At 52.6% G+C, this 20,034-nt stretch overlaps 1 protein-coding gene across 16 annotated transcripts in view; it reads right to left on the reverse strand.

Moving 5' to 3' along the window:
* BCOR (BCL6 corepressor) overlaps positions 1-20,034 on the reverse strand; it is a 126,749-nt gene that overhangs the window by 81,410 nt on the left and 25,305 nt on the right. For 6 of the 16 annotated variants that reach the window (XM_078362782.1, XM_078362774.1, XM_035289660.3 and 3 more), the window contains exon 1: positions 13,891-14,056. The exons of 8 other annotated variants lie outside the window; for them this stretch is intronic. The gene's annotated coding sequence lies outside the window, so the exon portion shown is untranslated. Of the gene's footprint in view, positions 1-13,867; positions 14,057-20,034 lie in introns of those variants that run through there. 2 more of the 16 variants (XM_078362792.1, XM_078362786.1) reach the window with 1 other exon arrangement.

Below are 20,034 nucleotides of genomic sequence, written 5' to 3' on the forward strand. Positions count from 1 at the left end.
AAAACAAATCCAGCTGGGCACGGTGGCTCACGCCTGTAATCCCAGCACTTTGGGAGGCCGAGGTGGGCGGATCATGAGGTCAAGAGTTGGAGGTCAGCCTGGTCAACGTGGTGAAAACCCATCTCTACCAAAGATACAAAAATTAGCCAGGCATGGTGGCGCATGCCTGTAATCCCACCTACTCAGGAGGCTGAGGCAGGAGAATCACTTGAACCAGGGAGGAAGAGGTTGCAATGAGCCAAGATCGAAGTTTTACACTCCAGCCTGAGCGACAGGGTGAGACTTCTGTCTCAAAAAAAAACCCCAAAAAACAAAAAAAACTACACAATTAAAAACCCAGATCCGTGGTGTTCCCACTTGAAGCTGAGGTGCAGAGCGGCTGAATAACTTGCCCCTGGTCACACACCTGGTAGTGGCAGAACTGAGACTCAAACCTGGTTTCTCAGAATCCAAATCATAGCCCCTTCTCACGGTGCCCCCTGACATTTTCTCACTTCCAAGAAGAGAACATTCTTTTCAGATTCGACTAGTTTCCAAACCTGGCTGGGCATCAGAGTAAGCAGTGGCGTGTTAAAGATAGACATTTCCAGGCCCCACCCCAGGCCTACTGAGTCAGTATTTTCAGATGTGGGGCTAGGACTCCAAATTCTGAACTGGCACCCCAGGTGACCCTGAGGCAGTCAGTGCGTGAACCGGACAGTGAAACCCATTGCTTAGCCAGGTAATTACAGACAACTTGAGGGGACCAACAGGCTTTCTTCAAAATACAGCAGTTTCGGAAAATCCCTCATGATCTGATCTCAACTTCAACTTTCTCTCTCTTTTTCTTTTTTTTTTTGAGACGGAGTCTTGCTCTTTTACCCAGGTTGGAGTGCAGCGGTGCAATCTTGGCTCACTGCAACCACTGCCTCCTGGGTTCAAGCGATTCTACTGCCTCAGCCTCTTGAGTAGCTGGGATTACAGGTGTGCGCCACCACGCCCAGCTAATTTTTCTATCTTTAGTAAAAACAGTGTTGCACCATGTTGGCCAGACTGGTCTTGAACTCCTGACCTCGTGACCTCCCAAAGTGCTGGGATTACAGGCGTGAACCACCGAGCCCTGCCTCAATTTCACCCTTCTTGGCCCTAACATCTGGGAAGTCTTTTCTACTCCCACACCACTAAAAGACAGAAATCGATTGGAGGGTATCCGACCAATAAGTACACTCTTGTGTGTTAACACGTCGGTAGGCTCTGTGGTCCCTGTGCTCTAAGAGTTTACAACTGAACCGAGGAGATAGGGCGTAACACCATTCCAGAGCAACCAAATGATAAGTTTTGTGTCTGTGACAATAAGCACAAAGGCATCTGGGAAAATTAGACTGAAATGTAACCACCTAGCAGTTTGGGAGGGGCTCTGCAGAGGAGGTGGAGCCTGGAGCTGGGAGTCAGGGTGAGCAAAGGGATCACTCCAGGCACAGGGCTCAGAGGCTGAGGCTCGTTCCAAGGGCAGAACAATCAGGAGGGCATGAGTGGGCAGGGGGACTCACTGGGCTGCACCGTGGGTGTGCTCTCTGGCAGCTGTGGAACCAGAGGAGAGGGGCAGACCAGGACCAGATCAGAGAGGGATCAAAGGACTTGACGCTTGATCCAGATTTTTATTTTCTCAGTTTCCCAAAGCTACTCTTATTTATAGATCAAAGACATGGCCAGGCCGGGTGCAGTGGCTCACACCTGCAATCGCAGCACTTTGGGAGGCCAAAGTGGAAGGATCACTTGAGCCCAGAAGTTAGAGAACAGCCTGAGCAACACAGTGAGACCTTGTCTCCACTAAAAATAAAAAATTGGCTGGGCGTAGTGGTACACACCTGTGATCCCAGCTTCTTGGGAGGCTGAGGTGGGAGTTGAGGCTGCAGTGAGCCACGATCACACCACTGCATTCCAGCCTGGGTGACAGAATGAGACCCTATCTCAAAAAGGAAAACACCAAAACCCGAAAATTAGAAAACGCAGTTCCCCTCCCGGTTCTAGGCTAGGATTAGTTACAGAGGATGGATCAACTCACACACCTTTGGAGATGAAGCCAGAATTCTCCCAAATAAGAGACAGGCTGAATCCACATGGGGCCTCATCATAAAACACATCTCCCCCAGTGCCCCAGTCTCTTTGCTTACAAGAGGTAAACCTTGATGCTGCTATCTTGAATTTTTAGACGGTGGACTCCTTTGATTAGAATCACTCTGGGCAATGGTGATGAGATTCCATTAACTGTCGGAATCAATTGAACCAAGAGCTTTCCTTCCTAAAGGGAAGGGCTAGGTTCCAGTACTTGGCTGACTGCAGAGCCCTGGAGGAATTCATTGAAAGGAGGCCCAAAATTAGAAGTCATCGCTTTCTGCGGAGACACTTAGGAATCCCTCCCACATTACTCAAGAACAGTAAGAGGAAGGTAGGCAGAACTGGGGGGTAAAGGAGCTGCAAGGAAGAACAGGAATCTCTAGCCAGCTCATATAGCTTCATACAACAGATGAAGGTGTGTCCTGCACAGCCCGTGAGACTGGCTAAAGGTCTATTTGGTGGTAGAGTGAGGCCCAGGGGTCACACCTCCTGGATCCTATGCCACATCTGTGCCACTCCAAGACATGCTTAGAGGCAAGCAAGGAAACTTGCTCCATCTGGGGCTCCTCTGATCTTTCCCACTTGTACCTTCCCTGCAAGGGAAGCCTCTGCCTCCCGGGTTCAAGCGATTCTTTTGCCTCAGCCTCCTGATAGCTGGGATTACAGGCATGCACCACCACACCCGGCTAGTTTTTGTATTTTTAGTAGAGACAGGGTTTCACCATGTTGGCCAGGCTGGTGTGAACTCCTGACCTCAGGTGATCTGCCCACCTTGACCTCCCAAAGTGCTGGGATTACAGGCGTGAGGCACTGTGCCTGGACCTGCATGGCCTTTTTCTCTCTCCGCATTGGGATGTCTGGTGGCCCAACTTCCAGGTTTCCTGAGATTGGCGGCAGTGAACCAGAATCCTCTGGTGCCATCATAAACCATCTCCGGGACGGTAATGTAATGATTGCATGGATTTATTTAAATTTAATCTAAAACAGAAGGTTTCAACAAGGGCGGTTTTATCATTTGATATATGTATTTATACATATAAATGTCATAGCTAGAGATACATAGTTTGGGTTTGAACCATCTGTTTCAGATTGTATTACCCTTCCCAGTTCTTCACCCGGCCCTGTGTCCACACCCTTTAGAGGTAGAGCGTGCCTCCCCATCCCACGGATGTCAGGCCACGTGACTTCTTTAGGCCAATAGATTTAGGCAGAAGTAACAGTGTGCAAAATTTTGAGTCCCGGACTTAAGAGTCATTGCATTTGCACTTCCACCTCTTGCACTTTTGCCACTGTCACGAGAAGAACATCTCAGGTACCCCACTTGTCCCTAGAAGCTGAGGGACACATGGAACAGCTTTAGATTCAATCCACACTTGGAGTCAAGCCCTGTTAAGCAGAGTCTAGACCAACCAACCACAGGTGATCTACTGACTCGTATGTTAGAAATAAGAGCTTACTGATCTTTTTTTTGAGACAGAGTTTCTCTCTTCTTGCCTATGCTGGAGTGCAGTGTCAGTTCACTGCAACCTCCGCCTCCCAGGTTCAAGCAATTCTCCTGCCTCAGTAATCCCTAGTAGCTGGGATTATGGGCGTGCACCACCACGCCTGGCTAATTTTTTGTATTTTTAGTAGAGACAGGGTTTCACCATGTTGGTCAGACTGGTCTCGAACTCCTGACCTCGTGATCCGCCTGCCTCGGCCTCCCAAACTGATGTTTTGTGGTGGTTTGTGATACAACAGTGTTGTGGCCAGAGGTTATTGATATGTTGCCTCAGCGCATTACTCCGCCAACCCAAGACTCATACTGCATAATCTACCATCTAAAAGAATACTCATTCTACCTGCTGTAGATCAAAATAACTAACTACAGAAAAGAACATTCCATCTCTCTCTAGCCCCATACCGTTCTTAATTCTTCCAGGTATTTATTAAAACCTGCAATATTCTGTATTTTTATTGCTCATGTACTTTTTCTTTCCCCAGTAAAATGTAGTCTTATGATGTCCAAGATACTGTTTTTGTTCCTGCTATAAATGTCCAAAGCTTTGGTAGGTGTATGGTGGGTGTTAAATAATGATGTGCAGAATGGATTTATATGGTCTTGTGTCTCCTTAGTTAATATGCCTCTTGTCTAATTTACGTTTCTGTGTGCAGCTCAGTGACTTTGCAGTAAGCAAAGTTGAGGAAGAAGAAAACATTTTCTGGAGCCAAATCTGCAAACAGGAGACCTCCCAATTTTGTCCCTGATGAAGGATGAGTTCTTCTTCCCCAAGGAGCCACTCTTGATGGCTGGGGCCCTCAGAAACCAACCACAGCAGGCCTCCAGAACTGTGACAAACCAGCAGGTGGCTTCCAGTAGAACCACGATGCAGCTACATTTCTACATACTGTATCAGGGGCTGTCCTCAACCTTAGGAGGTTTCTCTGTGTGTCAGTTAACTGGGGGGAACTTCAAAGGGACTTATGTGGCTTCCAAGAGCTGTCAGAATGTTTGACTCTCTGGCATTGTGCCGGCATCACACGTTAATTAAATTATATGGCAGAAACACCACAATGTCAAGGTCAGATATTATAGCTGTCAAAGCCTAACATTAGGTGTAGTATTTTTTATAGCACAGAGCAAAGTATACCTTTAAACAAATTCTTGGCCGGGCGCGGTGGCTCATGCTTGTAATCCCAGCACTTTGAGAGGCCGAGACAGGCAGATCACCTGAGGTCAAGAGTTTGAGATCAGCCTGGCCAACATGGTGAAACCTCATCTCTACTAAAAAAATACAAAAATTAGCCAGGTATGGTGGCACATGCCTGTAATTCCAGCTACTCAGGAGGCTGAGGCTGGAGAATCACTTGAACCCATGAGGTGGAGGTTGCAGTGAGCGGAGATCACGCTATTGCACTCCAGCCTGGGCAACAGAGTGAGACTCCATCTCGAAAATAAAACACATAAACAAATTCCTTTCTCTTTCCCCAGTTTTCTCTTGCCTCTGGCTCTTAAGACATCCACCATTCAACACTTCCGATGTGAAGAACATTCCAGACAACTTTGTCTGGGGGTGGGGGGCGAGACTCTCTCTGGCTTGCCGGACAGTGAGGGTTTCTGGGGTCACACCTACTTGCTCTCTCTAACCCTTGACTTTGTGACCTCAGGTTTTTGTGAGCCTAGGCTTCACCCTGAGGGAGAAGATCTTGTTAACGAGTCAGTCGTAAAGCAAATGCTAGCTCTTTCTTCCAAGGTGGTTCTATAAGCAGGGCAGCAACTAGCCGAGCTGTAAAAGGGAAGTGGGTGTGGGGAGACTTTCCCTCCAAATATTTTTTTAAACAAGCATGGCTAGAAACTCTCCATGAGTGTGGAAACTGACCACAAGAAGCTCCTGCCACTTATGTGCTAAGCATGGGCAATCCTATCAGGCAAGGGACCATGATGAAGCCACATTCCCGGTTTCCTTGGGCTTTATTGGGTTACCAACGAAAACTCACGAGGCCATCAACTCAGGGCCAAATGACTTACATACAATCACCAAAGCAAAGTTAATACCAAATATGGTTAAGCCTCAAGTGTCCTAACACCTATTAAGCACTTATGCCAGGCACTATTTTATTTTTATTTACTTAGTTATTTATTTTGAGACGGAGTCTTGTTCTTGTCACCCAGGCTGGAAGTGCAGTGGTGTGATCTCGGCTCACTGCAGCATCCGCCTCCTGGGTTTAAGCGATTCTCCTGCCTCAGCCTTCCAAGTAGCTAGGATCACAGGCACCTGCCACCTCACCTGCCTAATTTTTGTGTTTTTAGTAGAGACAGGGTTTTGCCATGTTGGCCAGGCTGCTCTTGAACTCCTGACCTCAGGTGATCTGCCTGCCTTGGCCTCTCAAAGTTCTGGGATTACAGGTGTGAGCCACCATGCCTGGCCCACGCACTATTTTAAATGCTTTATGTCCATCAGCAAATTCTCCCAACATCATTAAATATATTCTATTATTACCCTTCATTTCACAGATAGAAGAAGTGGGGTGGTGAGAGTAACTGCCTCAGGTCACACAGCTGGTCAAGTCGTAGAGCTAGTTTTCAAACCCAGGCAGTCTGGCTTCCCCACACTAACTATGACATAGTTTTCGCTATTGAATCCCGCAAGCTTTAGGAAATGCCCACTATGCATGAAGCACACTAATAAGGTGCTGGGGGCTGGAAGGAGGGGAATGAACAAGCAGGCATCATGTCTATGAGGGCAAAGTACTCCTAAGTAACACTTTAAGATAAACTAATTCAGATCTTTGAAGGGGTTTTGAATTCTTTCCAAGAGTAGGCGTGTTGAATAAATATAGTGCTTTTGAAAACCTGCCGTCATATATGGGTGTTCATTGTACTGCTCTTTCAAGTTTTCTGTGGGTTTGAGATTTTTTTCAACATAAATTTTGTTTTTTGAGACAGAGTCTTGCTCTGTCGCCCAGGCTGGAGTGCAATGGCACCGTCTTGGCTCACTGCAACCTCCACCTCCCAGGTTTGAGCAATTCTCCTGCCTCAGCCTCCCGAGTAGCTGGGATTATAGGTGCCCAACACCACACCCGGCTAATATTTGTATTTTTAGTAGAGACGGGGTTTCAGCATGTTGGTCAGGCTGGTCTCGAACTCCCGACCTCAGGTAATCTGCCCGCTTTGGCCTTCCAAAATGCTGGGATTACAGGAGTGAGCCACCATGCCCAGCCTATTGAAGCTGATTATAAAATATATATATTTAGAGATGGGGTTTCACCAAGTTGGCCAGGCTGGCCTCAAACTCATGACCTCAGGTGATCCACCCGCCTTGGCTTCCCAAAGTGCTGGGATTACAGGCATGAGCCACCGCACCTGGCCCAATTAGGGGAAACCCCGTCTCTACTAAAATACAAACATTAGCTGGGCGTGGTAGCACATGCCTGTATTCCCAGCTACTCAGGAGGCTGAGGCAGAAGAATCGCTTGAACCTGGGAGGTGGAGGTTGCTGTGATCGGAGATCGTGCCACTATACTCCAGCCTGGCGACAGAGTGAGTCTCCATCTCAAAAAAAAAAAAAAAATCTGCTTTAATAGACTATCTTGGGAAGGGTAAACAAGAAACTGGGAACAGTCACTGCCTTCAGAGTGGCAAACTGAGTGACTGAGAAAAGGGGGTGGGAGAGTACCAAACATCCTTTTATAGCCTTAGAATTTTCTGCCAAGTGCAGGTGTTACCCATAACATCTGCCATGAACTTAATGTCACCTGGGCGGAGCCTTGGGAGAGAAAGCATGGAACTCCCAGCTTCCAAGTCCCATTCAGCAGGCCAGCCGCTGGGAGTTTGAGGGAGTCTTTGGTTTTTCAGCTTTAAGTGTAAAGTGGGCAGAAATACACCAACTGCCCTTTGGCTTAAAACAAAAAAAATTATCCCCAAGTGGGGTGCAGTGGCTCATGCCTGTAATCCCAGCATTTTGGGAGGCTGAGGTGGGAAGATCACCTGAACCCAGGAGTTCCAGACCAGCCTGGGCAACGTGGTGAGACCCAGTCTCTATTAAAAAAAAAGAAAGACAAATGAGCTGGCTGTGGTGGCACGAGCCTGTAGTCCCACCTACTCGGAAGGCTGAGGCAGGAGTAGCACTTGAGCCCGGGAAGTTGAGGCTGCAGTAAGCCGTGATCACCTCACTGCACTCCAGCCTTGGCAAGAGATAGATGGAGACCCCGTCTTAAAAAAAAAAAAAAAATCTATGCCTAAGGAGTAATACCAGGAACTGCTCTTTCTCCTGGTTTTAGTGTAAGCACAATGACGTTTTCGGCTCCATGGGACTTATCCCTCTTGGGAAGACTTTATGTTCTCTAAGGAGGGGCCTGGGTTCTGTTAACCGGGGGTCTCCCTGAGCCACCCCCAACAGCCACAAGCAGAGCTCGGGACAGACAAGAAAGGCTTGAGCGAATGCTTGTTGAGTCACTGACTATGCTATGTTCGCCGTCCATGAAGGACCACGTGGTCCACTACCCTTCCTATTCGTAGGTGTGGGTAACTCTTGGAGCGTAGATGCCACACTTCTGACGAATGAGCAGTGATTCGCAGCACAAAATGTGACATTTTTCTGTTGCACAAGATTAAACAGTGACGGAGTGTCCACAATTGCCCAACATGGCCTGAAGCTGCCAGGCAAGGGATTGGGCCACCCCCGGTCCACTCTGAGGGGCTGGGGGATCCCCGTCTTGACACATTGGCAACCCACTCTTGGGAAGCTCTGGGTGAAGGGATTTTGGAGGCCATTCCCTGGCTCTTGGAGCTAGCAACCCACAACCTGAACGGGGAGGGGGAGGTCTGAGAAGGCTGCCAAGGGGCAGCAGGGCTTCCTGGGGCTTGGGCTTGCTCTGGGGTGTGCCCAGGTTTTTGGGGGGCGATGGGGCCTGAGTAGTGGGCTGAAGAGGGCATGCTGCCAGCTCTGGCTGGCCCAGAGCCAGGAAGTCTGACTGAACTTGGGCCAGCCCTGTTGGCCCACAGACTCTGGAAGCTGAACTGCTCCAGAGCTCCTTGGCCTCTTTGTTTTCACTTCCCCACAGCTCTCCCTTAGTGTTTAGGAATGTGCTTTGAAGGTTCCAGCGTGTTTCGCCTCTGCTTAGGGAAACCAAGAGCAGAGGCTGGGCCAAGGCCAGATGGCTGGAGGAAGGGCACCTGTGATCACACTGAGAGCGCCCCAAGGGGCAGGTGGAATGCAGGCAGCGCTTAAGCCAGCCCCCTTCTCTGCTGGGAGACTCCACATGCAGTGCTAAACCTTGGAGATTCTCAGGTTTGTTTTGTTAAGGGAAGGAGTATTCCCTTACCAGCTCCTCCAGAGAGCCCACATTTGTCCAGGAGCTTTTGGGGATAAGCTGTGCTCTTCTGCTTGTTCAGGGCAACAGCGAGAACTGCAGTGTGTGGTGTTCTAGCTAGAAAAGTTCCCTCTTTCTTTCGAATTAGAATAAGTTTCTTGGCCTGCCTAGGGCAACAAAGTCAGGACCTCCAAGGAAGGGGAAGCGACAATGGCCTCTCTCCACCCCACCATCGCTGGGAGGACAATCTCACAGGCCCAGTTGCTTAGTCAGGTAGGGCTTGGCTTGGGGAGGACACAGAGGGGTCCACTGCTACAGGTGGCATGGGCTTTGGCCTCGATGCCCACCTGTAAACCGCTGTCTTCAAAAGTGGAACCCATAGTTGGGCGTGGTAGTGTCCCAGCTACTCAGGAGGCTGAGACAGGAGAATTGCTCGAACCTGGGAGGCGGAGGTTGCAGTGAGCAGAGACTGCACCACTGCACTGTAGCCTGGGCGACAGAGCAAGACTCCGTCTCAACAACAACAAAAAAAGTGGAACCCAGAGTGGGTGGCTTTCTCCTCCCCTTCCCCAGCCCCTTCACCCACTGTCTTTCATGGCCTTTGTCACCAGGCACATATAAAGGGCAGCGTCTTTCCTGCTCAGTCCTTTGAGGGCTCATAGCGCCGGTAGCCTCCTTTGATGCCCAGCATAACGCTTTACACACAGCAAGCGCTTAATAAATGCCAAATGACTAAACTACCAGGCCTCTTCAGTGACCAAGAGCACTCTGGATCTTTCTCTAACCAGAAGTCATTTTTTTCCTCTGGCTGTTTTCAGGAGCTCTCCGTTCTGGTCTCACTTTTGCCACTAACATGTCACCCTGAGCTAGTGTTTTCACCCTCTCAACTGATTTCCTCCACTGGGTTAAATGGGGCTCCATGAAAGTCCTGGTGGCTCTTGTATGACATCTGCACACACTCTTGTTTGCTGGCTATCATTTTAGTGCCAGGGCGGGACACTTCGATCCTGCCTGGGCCCCAGTGCTAGTAGGGTCTCTTGTCTTCAGCTGCTCCTCCACAGTCTGTTTGGCTTCACAACACACACCTAGTCCTTAGAGTCTTGTCACATCTGTTCCTTTCTGTCCCCACGGCCATTTATACAGCTTCAGCTCCTGCGTATGAGGGGCCTGTGGTACATGAGCAATAACTCCGATGCCACAAGGGCACTCAAGTCATTTTTCTGCAACCAGCACTGTCCGGAGCGACAGCAGACCTCCCTCCTGCCCTGTGGTGACATAGGCCCTGTTCAGATATGTCCAGGCTGTGGATTTTTTCCCAATCTCCATTTGTCCTTGATTTCAGCCCACGAGTGAACGTGCACTCCAAGGCCCTGCTGAGGGTAAATAGACAGTGCCATCGCAGGGGTCTCTTCCTCTTCTCTCTCCAAAGATTCTTTCTCTTCCTAGGTAATGACTGCTTTTTCCTCCCAGCTTCCTCTCAGCCTACGTATATTTAGTGCACGTTGCTCTGGATAGAGTTTAATTAGGCACCAATGCACCCAGGGGCAAAAACCAAGGACCCCTCTCGGGTTGAGCAAATGGGGCCAGCCTCCCTCAGATGGTAAGTGACGAGCAGCCGGCAGGTAGAGGAGGTTGTCCATTCTCAGCTAATGATCGCCTTAGGCGCCAAGTGATAGAAAATCCAGGAGGACTGGAGAGCTGCAGGGGGCAGCCAGGGACGATTGTATGGACCAGTTTAACACGGCTTCCGGAGGGATGGCAGGAGGAATGCTGAGTGTGTGTGTGTGTATGTGTGTGTGTTTCCTGCTCTCCTTTCTCTCCCCTCCCCGCCGCCTTTCCCTCTCTCTTGCTTTCAGTTTTCTCTTCTGTTTTCTAGCCTACGTGAGTTGAAATTAGAAAGGTCTTTGAATTCATTTATTTGTTTTAATAAAAGCAGCATTTTTAAGCAGCATATTTGCAGCAGTTGAGTGTTAAACTAAACACCAAGCCAACTAAATGTGTTAGGGGGAAATGAAAAGTCAGTTTACAAGAAACATATAATTAACATGGTCTTTGACTTTCCCTAAGCCTTTGTCTGGCTGGGGACAAGACAGAGGAACCACAATCAACTTTAATGAAACAAAAGATGGTATCGAGGCCAAAGGAGAACAAAAATCTTTGGAGTAGAAAACAAAGGCCAAAGAGGGGATTCTTGAGTTATAACATATATGTTAAAAAACACATCTTTTGGCCAGGCGCGGTGGTTCAGGAGGTCAGGAATTCGAGACCAGTCTGGCCAACATGGTGAAACCCCGTGTCTATGAAAAATTAAAAATATTAGCCGTGCGTGGTGGCACATGCCTGTAGTCCCAGCTACTTGGGAGGCTGAGGCAGGAGAATCACTTGAATCCAGGAGGCGGGGGTTGCAGTGAGCCGAGATCGCGCCATTGCACGCCAGCCTGGGTGACAAAGCAAGACTCCGTCTCGAAAAAACAAAACAAAACAAAAATTTTGTTTCCTAATTTTTGGTCATCAGCCATTTTCTCCTTCCCAATAGGAAGGCTCTGGTTTGAACTCTACCTGTTAACCTGGACAGATGCTGAGACCTAGAGGGGGAGGAGGAGGGGAAGGTGGTTAAAGGGAACCTGCAGGAGATGCGTGGCAGTATCAGGAGGCTGATAAATCCAGGCTAATGGAAATTACTATTGCACAACACCAGAGTCTTCACGTGGCCTGACTTCCAATAAATGGTTCCCCTTCTCACCCCTTGGAGAAAGTGAAATAAGACATTAGACTTTCAATAATCTCATATGGTGATGATCAATCGAAACCTGGAGGAGAAGGCCAATTTATAGAAATTGTATCTGCTTCACTGGGCGGCTGGAACCGAGGAGCTGAAAACAAAACGGTGCTGGCCTTTGATGTGCTAAGTTGCCCCAAAATGACAAACGCCAAAAAAATCACTGCCTATACATGTGGGGTCTTCAAAGGGAGAGGGTACTTGGGAGAAGCCTGTGTTAGGTGGATCCTTTTGGGGACCTGCCCAAAGATGCAGGCACATGTTCAGGCCACATCAAAGCGATTTCTTTTTATTATCTTTTGGCTATTTTCAGTTGGAGTTTCCATCTTTCTTATTTGTTTTATCACCAATGAAGTTCATTTACTGAATTAACTTTTAACGGACCTCTACTTTGTTTTTCAGAGTTGGCTTTCAGGACTTGAGCCTTTTTAGGCAGGACTCCTCCTAGCCTTTGTGATCAGCTTGCCTTTCTGACCCCCCTTCCCCCCTATCCCAATCCTGGAGGTGAACAGCTCAATCTCTGTTAACTCCTTGCCTGCTGGTGTCTTTTCTCTGTAGCTACTAATCACCTCCTTTTGATCACTGCCAAGTTCTCAGGTTGAAGGAAGGAGAAAGGACCTCTTGACCACTCTGGCTAGCTTTCCACATGAGCCTGAAAATGTCGACAAATTTGAAACATCTGCCGGGCTGCTTTGGTCTGATTGCTAAAATATGCCGACCTCAACCCCCCTCCCCCCGCCCCTTTTAATCTGTTTCATATTCACAAATTAAGCATTTAGTCTGGGTAATAAATCAGGGCGGTTTACGAGGCTCACACGAGACAAACAAGCGAGAAGGGCGCAACACAAGCCCCTGGAAGCGGAGTGCACGGAGCTGCCAGGAGTCGGGAGCTCCCAGCGCTCGAACGCGGAGAGCAGGTCGGCTCGCCCTGACACGCCACCAGCACCCACACTTTGGCGAGTCCCAGAGCCCACGGGGTGGAGGGCGCAGGGGAACAGCTCCGGCCTGGGCCCACACCCCTGGAACCTTCCGCGCGAACCCGCGGCGCCCGGCCCGCCCCAGCTCTGGGCAACTCGGCTTCTCCGCCCCACCAGGGAGTGGCCGCTGGCAAAGGCGACAGCCTCACCCGGCACACACCCTGTGGTGGGCCCATTAAGCCTCTCCCAGACGATCCAGAAGGCTGAATCCCCCTCCCCCATCTCCTCCATCCGGCAAGGCTCGGCCTGAAAGATCCCAGGCCCACACTCACCAGAGAGGCAAAAGAGTCCCCGTTCAGGTCCACGTGTGACCTCCACTAAGCCTGGGGGCTACCCCCTCCCTGCCGCATTCTCTCCGTGCTGCCTCCTCCCAGGTTTCGGTCCCAGCAGCCCCAAAGCTACTTTCAGATTCAGATGGGGGTGGGGGGTCTCTTGGAGAGCCGATCAAGGTTTAAGAGGGGCTGGGGAGGGTAGCAAAGGCACAAACAGGGTCCAGGCCCCCTCTGCAAAAACCCCGGCCCAGGCTTTTGCGACCACTCAAACTCAGGGGGCGCCAATCTCTGCGTTTCCCGCCCTCCCCTGTGCAGCAGCGAGAAGCGGACCTGGATTAGGGGTCTGGGACCAGTCGCTACCCAGAAGCTTGGAAGACCCTGGTGGGGAGGGTGGCTCCGGGGTCACCTCGACCAGGCCTCTGTCGCCCTGCTATGCTCAAGTTCTCTGTAGACTGGCCTTCTCGACCCTATCGTGGGACGCGGCGGCGGAGAGGCGTAGGGCGGGAAATCGGGAAGCCTGAATGTGCAGCCTACCCCGGACCTAAGGGGAAGCGTAGGAACAATTCCCCACCCTGCAACACAGTACACGTCGCCCTTCCTCTTCCCCTAGCACACATTCCGACTGCGAAAGCCATTACCGCCGGCGCGCGAGAGACTTTTTAAATATTTACAGCCCGCTCTCCGCACGGTAGCCTGATCCATCTTGTGGGCGCGGAGGCGGGGCGCGGGGCTCCGCTCCCGCGGAGGCGCGGAGCCGAGGCTGGGGCGCCCGGCGCCTCCCCTCGTAGTCCGGAGGTCCCCCCTGAGCCCCCCACCCTGTTTACCCCCCAGGTGGGGAGGACGCCCCCGAGACTGCACGCAGCGCGCCCGGGGCCCTGCCGGGGCCTGAGCGGGCGGGGGACAGTGTCCGGGAAGAGGGAGGGCCGGGAGGCTGATTTAAAGGTTCTCACCGGGAAGCGAGCGAGGCACAGACCTGAGAGCCGCCGCGCGGTGAAATCCGAGGAGCTCTCTTGACGAGGAGGGGCTGTCAGAGGCCATTTATCTCTCGCCAGAGTGGAGGCTCAGCTCCCACACCGCCCGCGAGTAACAATGGCAGCGATCAGCAGCTCTGCACGCGCTTCAGTGCATGAATGGATTGCGGAAGATGCCTGCGCTCCGCACAGCTCAGGAGGCTCTCGGAGCGCCCCCTCCCCGCCCCCGCCCCCGCGGTCTCCCTGGGCCCTGCGGGTGCCTCAGGGTTCGCAAGTTGGGCCCCGCGGCGCGGTCGCTCTCACCCAGAACCCCCGCTGCCGTTCCCAGGGCCTTGGCACCTCGCCACCCAGTGTCGTTAGGGGCTGAAATTTGACACAAGCCTTCCTGGTCTCCCCAACTCAGACACCGCTGTCGGCCCCCTCCTTCCTTCGCGCCCCTGTCCCCTGGCGGCAAGTTTACTTTCAAGGAGTTGGACCTTGTTTCGGCTGCAAAGGGCAGCGGCGTGCGGGCCCGGGAGGAGGGGGCGGGCTCGGAACGGTTCCTTCACCTGCTCGGCCGCCTGGGGTGTTTGTAGGTCCCCGCTGGACCCCAGCCCTAGCACCCATACGCGGCGCTTTCCCGCTTTTGGAGGCTAATCCACCGAGAGTCCCTGCGATCCGCACAGGCATGTGCACTCTGGACACTCTCGTCCCAGCCCACATGTCCCGCCAACTTTCGGGTCAGCGGCAGAACCATGTTCCCAAATTCTCTTTTGGGGGGCTTACAGTCGTGAAAGTTGGGAGAACGCCACAGACCTCGAGGTCTGCCGCAGAAATGTTCCGACTCAACTCTGCAAAGTAGGTCTCATTCAAAAAACAAAACAAAACTCAACAAAAAACCCCACCAGTTTCGGCCGAGGGCTGAGAGCTGCGGGAAACGCAGTGAGGGATACCCCAATCCCTCCTGAGTTTGCTTTGGTGGAGCTAAACCAGAAACCCGGGGATATTTCTATTTCGGGGATCGCCAAGCGCGGGATGCGTCTGGCCAAGGCGAGGTGGGGAGGAAGGGAGCTCAAGAAGTGGACACTCGCAGCGATCCAAAGGCAAAGCCAAGTACCCCGCGGAAAGAGGCCGAGCTGACCCGGGTTGCAGGAAGACCAGCACATGTGCTCAAAGACGCACACCGAGGGGCAGGGCGCGACCCGCTGACCTAGGAGACTGGCGAGGACTGGCGAGAAGCTGGCAGCAAGACAAAGCGGGAGGAGAGAACCAGGGAGGCTCCGCCGCAGACCCGGAAACGCAGGCAGCAGCAGCCGCCTGAGTCCCGAAGCGGAGGCGTGCACAGCCAGGCCCAACCTGGCATAGCCCCATTCTCTCGCCTTAGGACGTGGACACAGACTCTTGGCAGGACCTGCTGCCAGAGCTGGTCTCTGTCGGGCCTGGGCCTACAGTTGGCTGGGGACTTCCCAGCAGACAGTGGGGTCCCCAGGGTGGTCTTCAAGAATACAGACTCCTCTAGTTTCTCTGCCCCTCCCTGAGCCCAGGACAAAGGTAGCCGGTTTGAGGCGCTCGAAATTTTCTCAGGGCGCCTGCAAGGCCATCAGAGAGAGCTGGTGCTTCCATTCCCAGGGCCTCGGGCAACTGTTTATCTGACTCGGCTGCGCTGGAGGGCTGCCACTTTCCACCGCATTTCCATTTGGCCTTCCCAATTGCAATACCCTGAAGGCACTGCCCACACCCTGGCCTTCCAGCAATTGGGATTAAGCCGGAATTCCCATAACCAGGAACAACTTAACGTGAAGCGAGACTCCCAGACTCAGGTTCCCCTCGACTACCCCCCCACCATTTCCCGCACAGGCCCGATCAGCGCCCCCACCCACTGCCCCTCCCCACGGCCCCTCGAAACCCAGAGCCGCAGCCACCGAGTGTGCTTCTCCTCCCTCCCCAGGCTGTTGGCTTTGCACACACTGGCTGCACCTACCCCGACCTCACACTTAGTCGTTCTCACCCTTCCTTTCTCCCTGCTGGGCCTCCTCCAAACCGGATTGCCTAGCCTGAATGCAGAGTCCAGGCAAAGCAGTAAGCCTGGGAGATCAAGCAGAGGTGGCGGAGGAAGCAGAGGAGAGGGCCCTTCATGGGGGAGGAGGCTCGTCTGAGAGAGAAAGAAGGCAGCCAGGAGACACAGCCTGCAGGAGAGAGGGAGTATAAAGGGAAAGCCAGCACTAATCCCTCAGCCTGCCTACGTGGGGCCTGACAGTTTACAAAAGCCTTTTCCCCGAATATTATCTCATGCGCGGCGTGGCCTCACCACCAGGGCTGTGAGGGAAGTAGGGCAGATAGCATCACCCCCATTGGCAAAGGAGGGAAATGGGGCCCAGCAGCTTGAGAAAGGTCTGTGCTAAGGTCACGGAGCTAGGAGTGGTGGAAGAGGCCCAAGGCCTGGGGTTTCCTGCCCCAAAGTTAACTTTCCTGTTCCATGGTTGTGTATGTGTGTCTGGGTGAGCATCTGCATGGAGGGGAAGGAGGGCTGCTGGACAGGAATGCACAGTCCAGTTAGGGAAGGCCAGGAAGGAAGAGCACAGCCCCACACCTCTTCCTCTGCCCGGGTCTCACACAACAGCCCCTGCTCTTTCCACAGCAGCCTGGAGCCGGGCCCCCCACCCGCCTGCCTGGGGGGAGCTGTTAGTGCCTGGCTGTGCCTACAGCAGTGCCTGTTTCAGAGATTTCTTATCCTCTGCTCTGCTCCGCTCAGCCCTCTTGTCAGCCTATCCCTGCCCCCCAGCCTCGGTTGCAGGATGCCTTGCGTCCAACTGTGGTTTCCGGGCAATAAAACAACTATTAAAGTCTCAGGCACGGCTGGTGATTTGCATCACATCCTCTTGTGCATGGATTCAATGTTTAATACACAATATTGAACACGGATATTAAAAATCAATAGCTAGGGACCCCTGGGGAGGCAGCACAGTGCGATCCTGCTTTGGGAACACAAGCAGCTCTTCTAAAAAGACAGGAACAGCAAGTTCAGCCAAGCTGAGCCCAGCGCCAGGGGAAGTGAGGAGCAGTGGATGCATCTCAGCTTCCTGATATGCTTAACTGCGCCATTCCCAAGTCGAGCTAAAGGGAGGCCAAAGGAATGGTTCGCCCCTAGGCTCTACTAGCTTTGAGATGGGAGGGTGGGGAGTTACGGTTTGTTTCCAAGCAGGGCATCAGCCAGGTGCACAGAGTTGCTTTTCTTCCTTGCTGTTTGCACTTTGCTTTGGTTCGAGTCTGAGTCTTACATGCAGGCACTCAACTCTTCCCACCATGATGGCTCACTCCTCCCTGGGCCTTCTGACATCCATCAACATAGGCCCCATGGGGAGCTCTTGGCATAAGCTTTCAGAGAGATGGAACAGGAATTCCAATGGCTCCAAATATGCTTTGCACCATAAAAGAAATGTGAATGCGTGATACCAGACTCTGAGTTGCAGTCTTCTGAGGCACTCCCAGGCTTCAGAACAGAAATCCTCAGGCCGTGTGACCCGCCTAAAGGCCTGGTGATGGCTGAGTGGTGACAGAGGAAAGGGGATGAGGGGGAGGCTGGGACATCGAAGCATTCCTGCTCCAGAGCCAGAATCCAGATTGTCTGTTAAACAGCCAGGAGAAGAGCAAGCTCCCAGGAAGCATAATTATCATTTCAGGCCTGAAAAAGAACATGCATTACTCTCTTCTTTATCAAAACATGGAAATATACCTTACCCTAACCTAAACAGAAACAAAGTTCTCACAGACTGATGGAGTAGGAGTGAAGGAGAATAAACATCTTTGAGAGGAATAAATTTTTTTCCACTACAGAAAGGGAGGAGAAACTGACAGTGGGAGACACAGGTTATCCAATTGGAAAGGCCAGGGGGATTTTAGATGCCAATAACTACGTGAACTTGACCTACTGAAATGTCACCTTAGACACCAAATTATAATGATTTCATAGATTCCCTTTTTTAAAATCATAGTTAAAATCAATAAGGATTGAGTTGGAAATCTTGCTCTAGTTATAAATAGATGGCAAGAACACCTCAGGAAAACCCCAAAGTAGTAATTTGGGCAAAAGTTAGAAGCAGAGGAAAGAGGTTTTGGAAAATGACAGTTAATGAGCCCGTGGCCTCCACTCTTTGTTCCCTAACAGTTGTCAGAGAACCATCAAAGGGAGGGAACAGGCGCCCTTCTCAGAACTGTCACAGGAAAAGCAGACATTCTCCAGCTGCTGCAGATCCCCTTGGTGCGGTTCCTACACCCAGCCTCCTGGGAGTTTGCCTGTGTGTATTTATGTGTGTCCGGGCTTGGGAGTGCAGCTACTTTTACAGGATTGGGCCCTGAGCCTGTGAAACCCACTAGCAAAAGTTCTACTGAGAGGAAAAGCTGTTCTAAGGCAATGCTAGAGACTGGGAACTGCTCTGGCATCATCAACAATATCTTTGTGAGTCCAGCACCAGCAAACTGCTTCATCTCTTCCCACCTCAGCCATGGGGCCCAGCTTTGGGCCTCTTACAGATCCATATGGGAGGACAATTCTCAGCTAACATAGACTCGTGGCTAGGGCATGACACAGCTGGCCAAGGGGAAAGGAGGCTGCGGCTGGGGGTGGCGGGGGAAGACCAAGACCCAAGAGGGCCTCCCGGCACAAGTTCAGAACTGACCCAGCTTGGGGGAGTTGTACCTCCAGAACCCACTAAGGGTGGCACACCCCCCCACCCACCCACCAAGTACTCCAAATCAAGAAGAAAAGCAGTCTTGTGGCCTGTAGGTGGAGTAGGCCCAAGGTGCAGGTGAGCTCTGCTATAGGAGAAACCTACACACTAAGTCCCAAATGCCCAAGTGTGGACAGGGATTGGGGGCAAGCAGGAGGTAGGACCTTTCTGCCTCCCATCACCTCACTCTTCTGTGATGTTTTCCTGGAATGAACAGAAGTTGCCAGCAGAGTTGTTCCTGGAGCCCCTCTGGGGCTGTCACTACCTCCTGGTGTAAGACAGGGAGGACCATGGCTTTCTGCCGGGAGGATCCTCTGGCTAGTACCCCAGCCTTGGATTCTGGCATGAAGCCTCACAGTTCCGATAAGACTCTACCTCCCTTCACACATCCCGAAAAAAACCACACACACACCCAACTGCTGGGGTGAACTCGGAGCATGAGGCCAGGATCAGCGGGGGGACGGGTCCCCACCACCACCAAGTTGCCGGCCGAGATAACAGCTGTGGGAGGGGGAGGGGAGGCGCAGGCAGCCACGAGTGAACGGTTGCGATCTAGAAAATTCGCGGCGGCGGCTCCAATTAGCTAAGCCAACTGGGGAGGCAGAGAGCGAAGCGGCGCCCCTGCGGATCGTGCCCAGGGCGAGCAGGCAGGAGGGGGCGCAGGGCCTGGGAGCTGCCTCGGCGGCCCTCGCTCGGCCCCTCCCGCGGGCTCTCGGAGCGCGCCTGGTGTTTACACACTGTCCTTTCGACATGGGATCAAGTTTCAGGCCGCGCTGGAGGCGCCAGGGGCAGGCCACAGGCCCAGGAAAGGGGAAGAGGTGGAGCGGGATCTAAGGCAGTGCTGCACCGAACAGAAGGCCTGGCGCGCGTGGGCACACCTAGTGCAGCGGTCCCCACGGAGTGGGGTGGAGGGAAGTCCACTGGGCAGGGTGGGCTGGGGCAGGTGGGGTTGCAAGGCGTTATCCCGAGGGAGAAACACCTCCAAGTCACGAGAGTATTTGTCTTGCGCTCACTCGGGCCAGAGAACTTAGTCTTGCAAGGGGACTGGCGGGGGCGGAGGGTTTGCTCAGAACCCAGGCGCGTCGACAACCCTGAGCGCCCCTAGTGCGGTCTTCACCACCCCCCACCCCAGTCCCTTTGATATACTACCCGATCCAGGCCATTGCTGGGGGGAGGGGTAAGTGGGCCGGTGGAACTGGAGGTTGGAGACCTGGAGCTTCCCTGCGCGCCATGGCCCTGGCGCTGCGGAAGCCTCGAGTGGAGTGCCGGAGGGCTCGCCGCTGCGCATCTCCTCTGAGCTGGCAGCTGGCGGGTGCCCCACGCTGTCAAGCAGCGGCGGGTGAGCTTCCAGCAGCACAGGCTCACTGTAAACAGCCGCGTGCGCGCCCTCCCCGCCCGGTCTGGGAACCTCACCCAAACACCACGCCGCTTTCTCTCCGG

The sequence above is a fragment of the Callithrix jacchus genome, chromosome X (assembly GCF_049354715.1).
Source record: "Callithrix jacchus isolate 240 chromosome X, calJac240_pri, whole genome shotgun sequence".
Lineage (NCBI taxonomy): Eukaryota > Metazoa > Chordata > Mammalia > Primates > Cebidae > Callithrix > Callithrix jacchus.